The 10,359-nt window shown below is 41.8% G+C and overlaps 1 protein-coding gene across 2 annotated transcripts in view; it reads right to left on the bottom strand.

Annotated features, from left to right (window-relative positions):
- Window positions 1-5,317: 5,317 nt before the first annotated feature.
- TRMO (tRNA methyltransferase O) overlaps window positions 5,318-10,359 on the bottom strand; it is a 116,429-nt gene continuing 111,387 nt past the window's right edge. For both annotated transcript variants that reach the window (XM_053568031.1, XM_053568041.1), the window contains one exon: window positions 5,318-5,384. The gene's annotated coding sequence lies outside the window, so the exon portion shown is untranslated. The remainder of the gene's footprint in view (window positions 5,385-10,359) is intronic.

Raw genomic sequence — 10,359 nt, 5'->3', positions numbered from 1 at the left:
TGGCCCACAGTGACTTTTTTCTTTATATGAAGATAAAAGATATTGAAAGAAAGACATTTTAATGACACTCGGGACATCACGGGTAATATGATGACAGCTCTGATGGCCATCCCAGAAAAAGAGTTCCAAAATTACTTTGAAGGGGGAGCTAGGCACTGGCATTGATGCATAGCTTCCCAAGGGGAGTACTTCGAAGTGATATTCAGCAATGAGGTATGTGGCATTTTCTCTGGGATGAGTTTGCAAACTTAATTGTCAGACCTTGTATAACAGCATTTTGAATCCACTATTAGGCCATCTCAGAAGCCCAGTGTCTCCGACTATAGTGCTCCATATTCTGAGGGGGCTAGAAAGTGGGAGTATGCCCAAATAAGCAAGGTGAGCTCCCACCACCATGGGTGTCTAAGTAGAAATAAGACTCCATTTGGCAGGAATGTTGTAGGGCAGTTCCATTGTTGATTGGGGTACAAGGTTTGAAAAATAAGCCCCAGACTAGAAAATTCTCACCTATGCTGAGAGTGACTGACCATATTTTTCCTCATGTCTATTTTGTTTCTCATCCCAATGATTTGAATATGTAGCAGGTGGATGCTCAATTTCATGAGAGGTTATTAGCATACCACATAAAAAGAAGTGTGTTTTTATGAGGCCTTCAAAAGTGTGGTTAAATCTTCATGTGGTTTCTTAATCTTTTTTTTTTTTTTTTTCAGCTTTTGGCTGGGGCCGGGTTTGAACCTAACACCTCCAGTATATGGGGCCAGCGCTCTACTCCTTGAGCCACAGGCACCACCCTGGTTTCTTAATCTTAATCTTTTACCATATGAACTAGTTCATATGATAAGAACTTCTAATGAGACAGTTAATGATAGAGAAAAGAGAAGCTGGCTAAAACCAGGGTCTGTTTTTCTTCTTTAGGGGAAGGCATTAACCAATTTCCACAGATGGTTCCAATGTCCAGGAAATGAGAGAAGGTCAGCACATCAGGAGTCCAGGATTAGGATGGACAGTGAGGCCATTGCAGGAAATCTTGAACTGAGACACTTCTAATCCAAGCTTTGGAACTCACCAACTATGTGAGTGTGACCTTGTGCAATTCTACTTTACCTCTGAGTTTCAGGTTCTTCAGTGCTAAAATGAGAACCGTTACTACCCATTTCCTAGGTACTTTATGAGCATTCCATGCAACGATGCACTAAGAATGCCTAAGACAAAACTACAATAAAAAAAGGCAGATAATAACAGGTATTACTTTCCTAGAGCTGCTGTAACAAATCACCACACACCTTGTGGTTTAAAATAACCAAAAATGTATTGTCTCACAATTCTGAAGGCTAGAAGTCCAAAATCCAGGTGTTGCCAGGGTCACATTCCCTCCTGAGGCTTTGTGGAATTTGAATCCATCCTTTGCCTTTCCCAGGGGCAGTCAGTACTCATTGGCTTGTGGCTGCTCACCCCAGTCTTTGCCTGTGTCTTCACACGGGCTTCTCTTCTCTCTGTGTCTTTTATAAGAATATTTTTCATTGCATTTAGGGCCCATCTGTATAATCCAGGATGACTGAGATCCTTAAATTAATGGCATCTGCCAAATTAATGATTCTTCTTTTAAATAAAGTCACACTTCAACATTCACAGGCTCTTAGCACATGGATATATCTTTTGGGGCAGACATCTTTCGACCCACTCAACAAAAGTTGGCAAGAATGTGAAAAAGTTGGAGCTGTCACGCCATTGGAAAACAGTCTAGCAGTTTCTCAAATGGTAACATATAGTTACCATATGATCTATCAGTCCCACTAGTAGGTATATGTAGCCAACAGAAATGAAAACATGTCCACACAAAAACCTGCACACAAATGTTCATATAAACATTATTCATAATAGTCAAAAAGTGGGAAAAAAACAAATTTTCATCAACTGGTTAATGGGTAAATAATAGGTCATAAAATGGAATTTAATCCAGCAATGAAAAGGTATTAAGTACTGATACGTGATGAACATGGATGAAGCTTGAAAACATTACTTTATGCTAAGTGAAAAAAGGAAGTCACAAAGGATCATATAGGGTATAATTCCATTTATGTGAAATGTCCAGATCTATAGAAATGACAGATCTATAGAAATAGAGAGTAAATTAGTGGTTGTCTAGGGCCAGGGGCAGAGGGCAGATAGGATGGGGTTGGAGAGGAATGAGGAGAGACTACTAATATGTGCAGAAGTTTGGGGAGGTGATTAAGATACCCTAAAATTGATTGTGCTGATGGTTGCACAATTCTGTGAATAAACTGAAAACCATTGGGTTGTACACCTGATGTGGTTGAATTGTATGGTATATGAATTACATCTCAATAAAGCTGTTAAGTATATAAATGTGTAGCCCTGCACTAGCTCATAGTAGGTCCAAAGTACACATGAGTCACCATCCCAGCAGCCCCACCTTCCTGTGAACTTTGTGCAAGAGTCCACTACTGCAGCTTGGAGATGTGTAAGTTGGGGGTGTCTTCAGGTCAGCCAAGCACAGACATCCAGGCACATTCATATATCTCATGGGTTCCAGCTCCACGGAAAAAGTTGGCAGGCTGTCAAAGGTTCAGAGATGAATTGCCCAGGCACCCTGCCTGCCAGGTGCTCTCCCACATAATGAAAAAGAGTGTGGGCTTTGCCTTCCTGCTTCCCCTCAAATGGCCTTATTTAACCCTTCTTCGCTCATCCCCTTCCTCCATGCTCTAGAAGATGTTCTAAACATGGTATTTATTCAGTAACTACTCATTTACTTACCATTACCACCACTGTCAACACCCTTTCTCTTTTATCTCTTTTGTTTTTTTTTGAGACAAGGTTTCTCTCTGCCACCCAGACTGGAGTGCAATATCCTTATCATAGCTCACTGACACCTCAAACTCCTATGTTCAAGCAGTCGTCCCACCTCAGCCTCCCATATAGCTAGGACTTCAGGTACTTGCCACTATACCCAACTGATTTTTAAAAATTTTAAATTTTGTATAGAGATGAGGTCTCACTATGTTGCTCAGGCTGGTCTCAAACTCCTGGCCTCAAACAGTCCCCTGCCTCAGCCTCCCAAAGTGCTGGGATTTACAAGTGTGAGCCTCCATACCTGGCCTCCATTTTTCTTGTAAAGGGACCCAGATATAATTTTAACAGATTTCCCAGGTTTTTTTGCTCACAGGGCAATGGATTTTGCCTCAAACTATGTCTGGGAAAAGAGGAAAGAAATTCTAGTACATACTATAACATGGACAATCCTTGAGGACATTATGCTAAGTGAAGTAAGTCAGTTGCACATATTATATGATCCCACTTATACGTGGTATCTAAAGTAGTCAAATTCATAGAAACAGAAAGTTAAAACAGTGGTTGCCAGAGGCTGGGAGAGGGGAAGGGTGTTATTGTTTAAGGAGTACAGAATTTCAGTTTTGCAAGATGAAAAAGTTCTGGAGATACATTGCACAACCTGAGTATATTTAACAGTACTGAACCATACAGTTAACATGGTTAAGACAGTAAATTTTAAGTTATGTGTGGTTTTTAACAAAATTAATATTTTTTTTAAAGTATGCCTGGCATGGAGGGTGTACAGCAGTGTCTTATTATCTGCTTTTGGCATGGTTTGGAGGGCAAGAGTGACCTGGGAGCCAGGAGACGCTCACCCAGTTTAGTCTTGGGTCTTCTGGAGGGAGAGTGTTCTCATTCATATAGAAATCCTCCTTTCTTCACCAGAACTTGACCTCAAGATCATAAACATTTTGATATACTTCCTTCTAGCAAAATCAACTCTATAAGCATAGTAGTATTCACGGAGAAATGAAAGCTGTAAGTTCAATTACAACCCAGTTCCAGTAGTAAAATTGGTTGCTGCCACCCCCAGCATGCTCCATCCCAGGAGCCTCAATCCCAGGCTCCTTCTGTCTATCTGTAATTCCCCTCAAGACTCTATCTTTCTCTTTCTTCAGAGTTCAAAGCAAAGCCTCGCCCTGCCCTCAGAAACCTCCTTCCATCTCCCTGCTAGCGGCTGACACTGGTTCTCTTGCTCCTGAGAATAGCCATAGATCTCTCTGTGGCCTTTCTACCTAGGATGAGAGTCCTTGTTTTATGCTTCCAACAGGGTATGAGCTTCTGAGGACAGAAGAAAATCCCATTCAGAGGTGCTCAGCAGACCAGATGCACATTTGAATGAATCAGCTGACTCTCATGGAGCTTCCAGATCCACAAATAACCTCCTCCCCACCTGCTCCTCCCCTCCCCTTCAGGCATTTGCAAGCTCTTACAGCACTACTTCCCATCTCAAATTATTGACGGTCAAGTCCAAGGCTTCTCTGTAGGCAAGACAGTGAGCAACCTGAAGAAAGGGACCACATCGAATCGTTTTGTAGCCAGGGTATTTATTACAAGATTTTGTACAGATTTGAGACAAAAATATGTTGGACTGAATTTGTTCTACTATTTTAAAAAATACTTCCTGTTCCAAAATATTAATCACAGCATTACATTAATGTAATCACAGCATTACATTAATCATACTGAGAAAAACTGAAAATAACGTAAATATTTAACGATAAGGAAATTATTAAGTTAATGATCATGAAGTTTCTGTGGCCATCCAAAATAATTGTCATGTACAATGACAAAGTGAAAATCTTTTATGTAATGAAGTTAAGCAAAGAAATGGGTCACAGAAATGTGTATATTCTCTGATTGCAGTTGTAGTTATCAATATGTATTGAACACTAAGCACTTTATAAATGTTACCCCAGCTTACTCTTACAACTCTTTGAGTTAAGAATTATCCCACTTTTGGCGGCACCTGTGGCTCAGTGAGTAGGGTGCCAGCCCCATATGCCAAGAGTGGCGGGTTCAAACCCAGCCCCGGCCAAACTGCAAGAAAAAAATAGCCGGGCGTTGTGGCGGGCTCCTGTGGGTAGTCCCAGCTGCTAGGGAGGCTGAGGCAAGAGAATCGCATAAGCCCAAGAGTTAGAGGTTGCTGTGAGCCGTGTGACGCCACAGCACTCTACCCGAGGGCGGTACAGTGAGACTCTTGTCTCTACAAAAAAAAAAAAAAGAAGAATTATCCCACTTTTACAGATTAAGAAATAGGGATTTGTAGAGGTTAAATAATATGCTCAATGTGTCACCTTGGTATGATACACAGGCATGACTCAAATCCAGGTGGTCCATGCTGACCCCAAAGTTCAAGATCATAAACATTTTGTTACACTTCTTCTAGCAAAATCAACTCTATAAGCATAGTAATATTCATGGAGAAATGAAAGCTGAAAGTTCAGCTGGGCGCAGTGGCTCACACCTGTAATCCCAGCACTGTGGGAGGCTGAGGAGGGAGAATCGCTTAAGCTCAGGAGTTCGAGACTCGCCTGAGTGACAGTGAGACCCCGACTCATGAAAAAAATGGAAAAACCCAGCCGGGCGCCGTGGCGAGCGCCTGTAATCCCAGCGGCTTCCAGAGGCTGAGGCAGCGGGGTCCCCGCAGCCCGAGTCTGAGGTTGCAGTGAGCTACACTGCACTCTGCTCAGGGGCATAGGGCGGGACCCTGTCTCAACAACAACAACAACAACAAAAAGTAAAGAAATAAAAAAATAAGCAACGAAATAAAATTAAAAAAGCCAAAATAAAATAAAATAAAATAAAAAAAAACAAAAACAAACAAACAAAAAAACCAAAAGCTGAAAGTTCAGGTGGTGGGGTCATGGATTCAATATTAACAATGTTATTCAACATTATTTAAACAGTAATTTTAAAGTATTTTTTAAGGAGAAGAAACAGGATGACAATGATAGGATTTTATAAGGGCAGCAGCATGAGAGACTATTTGGAGACAGGGTAGGGAGCTGAAAAAAGTATCACTAAGAGCTTGTTGAATTGGTGGGAAAGCTACTTTACCAGACAGAGGAGTATGACTGAGCATGACTTGTTCAGCTCAGTGAGTCCAGGGCAAGCAAAAGCTTGGGAAATGCTTGGTGAATGAATGAAGGAAGGAAGGAATTAATGAGGGAGTAACTCTGGGACGCTGGAAGCTACATAGGAAGCTGCTTATGCTAAGTATTAGAAGAAGTGACAGGCTGGCTCTTGGGACAGAGTGTCTGAGTCCTAGGAGTGTGTGTTGGGGTGTGGGGGTACAATATGTGTGTGTGTGTGTGTGTGTGTGTGTGTGGTGTGGTGTGTAAGTGGAGTTGGAAGGAAGAAGAGGAGACAGGAGCCTTTGAGAGGTTGATGAGGGAAATGTGAGGGGGGAGCCAAGGAGAAAGAGGAGGTCGGAGTTCAGCCCTCACTGGCATCAGCCAGACAGATTGGACTTAGCTGTTCTCTCAGCTCTGACCACTCTCAGGTGACAGGGTGTAGGTCTCTGCTGGAGATTACCTGCAGGCCTGCAGTGTTCAGCCACCCTTCCTGGCTGCTCCTGGCTGCTCCCGGCTGCTCCCAGCTGCTCCTGAGGCTGCCGCTCATCCTGGCCACTGCAGCCTCAGGGTGGTGTCTTCCTTCCCTTTACCTGAAAGATTCCATCTTCCCACACACAACTCAAGTCTTGCTGGCTGCTTTACCCTCCTATCTCATTTCTTGTCCCTGGCAACCCAGCAAATAGGTTCTGAGATAATTCTCATTTTGCAAATGAGGACCCTGACACTTAGAGAGGGAAAGTAAATTTTCCACAGTCACATTCCTAGCAAAGGATGAGCAAGGGATCTGCTGGACTGAGTTCACATTCTAAGTTCACTATTAACTCTTTCACCTTCCACACACATATGGCTGGATTAGGATCCCTGCTGTCCTCCCACAACTGGCTTCAGGGAGCCATTGAAATGATAGAAGTGGAACCACTTTGTAAATTGAAGAAGACAAGAACTGGAGTGTGAAAAGATACAACCTGGGTTCAAATCCCAGCTTCACTGCTCATTTCCTGAGTGACCACCAATAGGTCAACCTTTCTGACCTTGTTTCTTCACCTACAGAGTGGGGGGGTACTAACACTGACCAGTGAGGATTTAATTGGATTCAGATACTGTGTTCTTGGCACGCTCCTGACACAGGAAGTTCTGCCTAACAGGAGCTCTTAAATCTGGAATCCAAGAGCTTACTAATCACAGGAATTTTTTGTAACCAAAGGGTGGAAAGACATAGAGTCAATGCCAGATTGATACCAGGGAATGTGATTTACATGAAAATAAGAAGATTCTGAATAAACAAAACCGGCCAAGCCAGGTGTGAAAAATAAGATCCTGAGGCACTAGTATTTTTAGCAGCCATTTTGCCTGTCATTCTTATTTCATTTCCCTAACTCTCTGTGGGACAGGTTTTTAAATAATTTGACTGCTGATCTTCAAGCAAATCCTCACTCAAGGAGATCAACAAATGCCTTCCATTCATTTTTCTTTCATTCAACTATTTGTCCATTTAGCAGATGTTTACCCTGCACCTGCTTTGGGCCACGCACTGTGGTAAGTGCTAAGGACATGGTGGTCATCCAGACCCATTCCTGGCATCAGCAGCCTCCAGATTAGTACAGAAAACAGACAAACCCAGCCCCAGGGAAGGAGCACTAGTGACATGGTAGAACCAGGTAAGAGTGAAGCAAGAGAAATGTTTTGGGAACGCACAGGCAAGGAGATGTGGAGGTGGTAAAGCATCCCAGAGAGAGGGGAAGAGCCCTAATCATGAAGCTTTGTAGCAGGTTGAACACCTGCTTGAGCTAGAAAAAAATGAACAAAGACAGGGAGTTGGGAACCCAGTAGGTTTTTGTGTGCTTGTTTGTTTAGCATTGTTTTTAGTCCTAGGGTCTCAAAGGGGCTGGATTCTGAGCCCAGCTCCATATTTAACTTGTAGTTTGATCTTGGCAAGTCACTGCCTCTCTCTAAGCCTTATTTTCATCAGCTCTGAGGGTCAGAGAGAAAAGGGGGTGAATCTGAGATTATAAACCTTGAGTCCAGGGTGCTGGCTCAACACACTTTTGAGTACATCAAACAGATCTGTTTGTATCTGATGCCGGGGGGTACAATGCTTATCAGATTGAGGATCTTTCAAACAACTTTGGATAAATTGAGTAAATAAAATAAGTAGTGTGAACACAAGTAAGGCTGTGGCTAAGGTTAGAGTCTCCGGCAAGAATGACAAGAGTCTACAAGTTAATAAATTCAAAACAAGAATAGATGCATTTGAAGAAGATTGGCATGTCAGGGTAACCTAACAAAATCACACACCGCCAGCATTGACCACACACACACATTATTATTATTACACATTCCAGAAAATGCTGCATTGCCCATATCCTTTAAGATCATAAGGATATGGGCATTTTCTGCTGTTGCAGACTGAGTAACTTATAAAGAAAAGAAATTTATTTATCATGGTTCTGCAGGCTGAGAAGTCCAAGAGCATGGCACCAGCACCTGACAAGGGTCTTCCCACAGCAGATGGGTGGAAAGCAAAAGTAAGCGTGCAAGACAGAAGAAATCAGAAAAAAAATCATCCTTTTATCAGGATGCCACTCCTGAAATAACTCACCCATGCTGGCAATAATGACACTAATCCATTTATGAGGGTGGAGCCCTCATGATCTAATCACTGCTTGAAGATCCTCCATCTCAACAGTTACAATGGCCATTAAATTTCAACGTAAGTTTTGTCTGGGACATTCAAATGATAGCAACATGCAAGCATGGAAAATGAAGCAGTTATCAAAACTGGTCTCTTTCAGAGACCAGTAGGCTGCTACCTAATTCCTGTTTAAAACCTACCTGAAATTTGGCAATATCTACTACAGATTTAAAGTATTTATGCCCTATGACACTAATTGTACTTCTGGGAATCTATTCTAAAAAAATTAGTGAACGTTACAAAAACTCCTACACAAATATATTCATCACCACATTATAATAACAAAAATTAGAAATAAATGTCTGTTTTAATCTGGGTTTCCCTGGAAGACACCGAGGCAAGGCTAAGAAGTCATATGTGTAGTTTATTTTAGAAATGATCCTAGGAAGCGCCTGTAGGGGCATAGGAAGTAGGTCAGGGAAGGAAAGAAAGTCTGCAAGGGGCGAGTTATCGATCCCTGAGGGACTTTCAGTGACAGCGTAGACCATACCTCAGAATTATCCCACCCAACAATTGAGAAAGCTGAGTTATTTTATTTACTCACCAACTCTAAATCTATCATGGTTTTATATGGCTACTGGGGTTGTTAACTTCATGGAACTCTTATTTTATGCAAGCTAAGCATACTCTCATAGACAGAAAAAAGTCCTCAGGAAAGTCACAGATGTCCCCAGCCTCCAGTGTGCAGAAATAAGTGCCCTTATGATACAGACAGGGCACTGACAATGTTCAGCAATAGGGAAATGATGGATTATTACAGGCCATCAAAAATTGCTTTTAGGCTGGGTGTGGTGGCTCATGCCTGTAATCCTAGCATTTTGGGAGATCAAGGTGGGTGGGTTACTTGAGCTCAGGAGTTCAAGACCAGCTTGAGCAAGAGCAAGACACACATCTCTGCTAAAAATAGAAAAACTAGCCAGTGTGGTGGCAAGTGCCTGTTGTCCCACCTGTTTGGGAAGCTGAGGCAAGAGGATCACTCAAACCTAGGAATTTAAGTTTGCTGTGAATTATGATGCCACAGCGCACTCTACCCAGGGTGACAGGGTGAGACTCTATCTCAAAAGAGAGAGAGAGAGAGAAAAGAAAAACTGCTTTTAATGCTGCAGAAAATTTAGCAAAAGTCAAAATGATAGATGTAGAGGAAAAACAAGCATAAAGCCAATATTCACTTAATTTTTATCCTTCAAATAAATGGAGCAATTGATTATAAAAGGTACAAAAGAGAACTTTCTAGGGTTGGGGGGGAATGGACTATGTGGGGATTGAAACATTTAATCATTTCCTGAGCAAAGGTAATAAAAGAGGCTCCATCTAACCACGTTCTGAAAAATATTTATATCCAAGAGTAATAAAAAGGAAAAAATTCACACAGAATAAAAACTCAGTTACCACAAAGGAAAAAAACTCAGTTTAACTTCAAATTTGTCTTCTGCAGAAATAGTGTGAAAGATAAGAAAATAACCTGTGCAGAGTTTTGAGAGTGAGAAATGTTGTATACTAATAATTTTATATAAGGACAAGTTGGCTTTTATATAGAAAGGAATAAGAAGAACTTGGAAGAGTAGTTCTGCTTATTAAAAGAAAGGAAGAGAATATGAAGGTTAAGGAATCCCCAAAGATAAAATTTCTATTAAAAATGAATATGTCGGGGTGGCACCTGTGGCTCAAGGAGTAGGGTGGCTGGTCCCATATACCAGAGGTGATGGGTTCAAACCTGGCTCCGACCAAAATAAATAAATA

The sequence above is a fragment of the Nycticebus coucang genome, chromosome 2, assembly GCF_027406575.1.
Source record: "Nycticebus coucang isolate mNycCou1 chromosome 2, mNycCou1.pri, whole genome shotgun sequence".
Lineage (NCBI taxonomy): Eukaryota > Metazoa > Chordata > Mammalia > Primates > Lorisidae > Nycticebus > Nycticebus coucang.
Note: the sequence above shows the minus strand (reverse complement) of the source record. Positions and strands in the feature narration are given on the sequence as shown.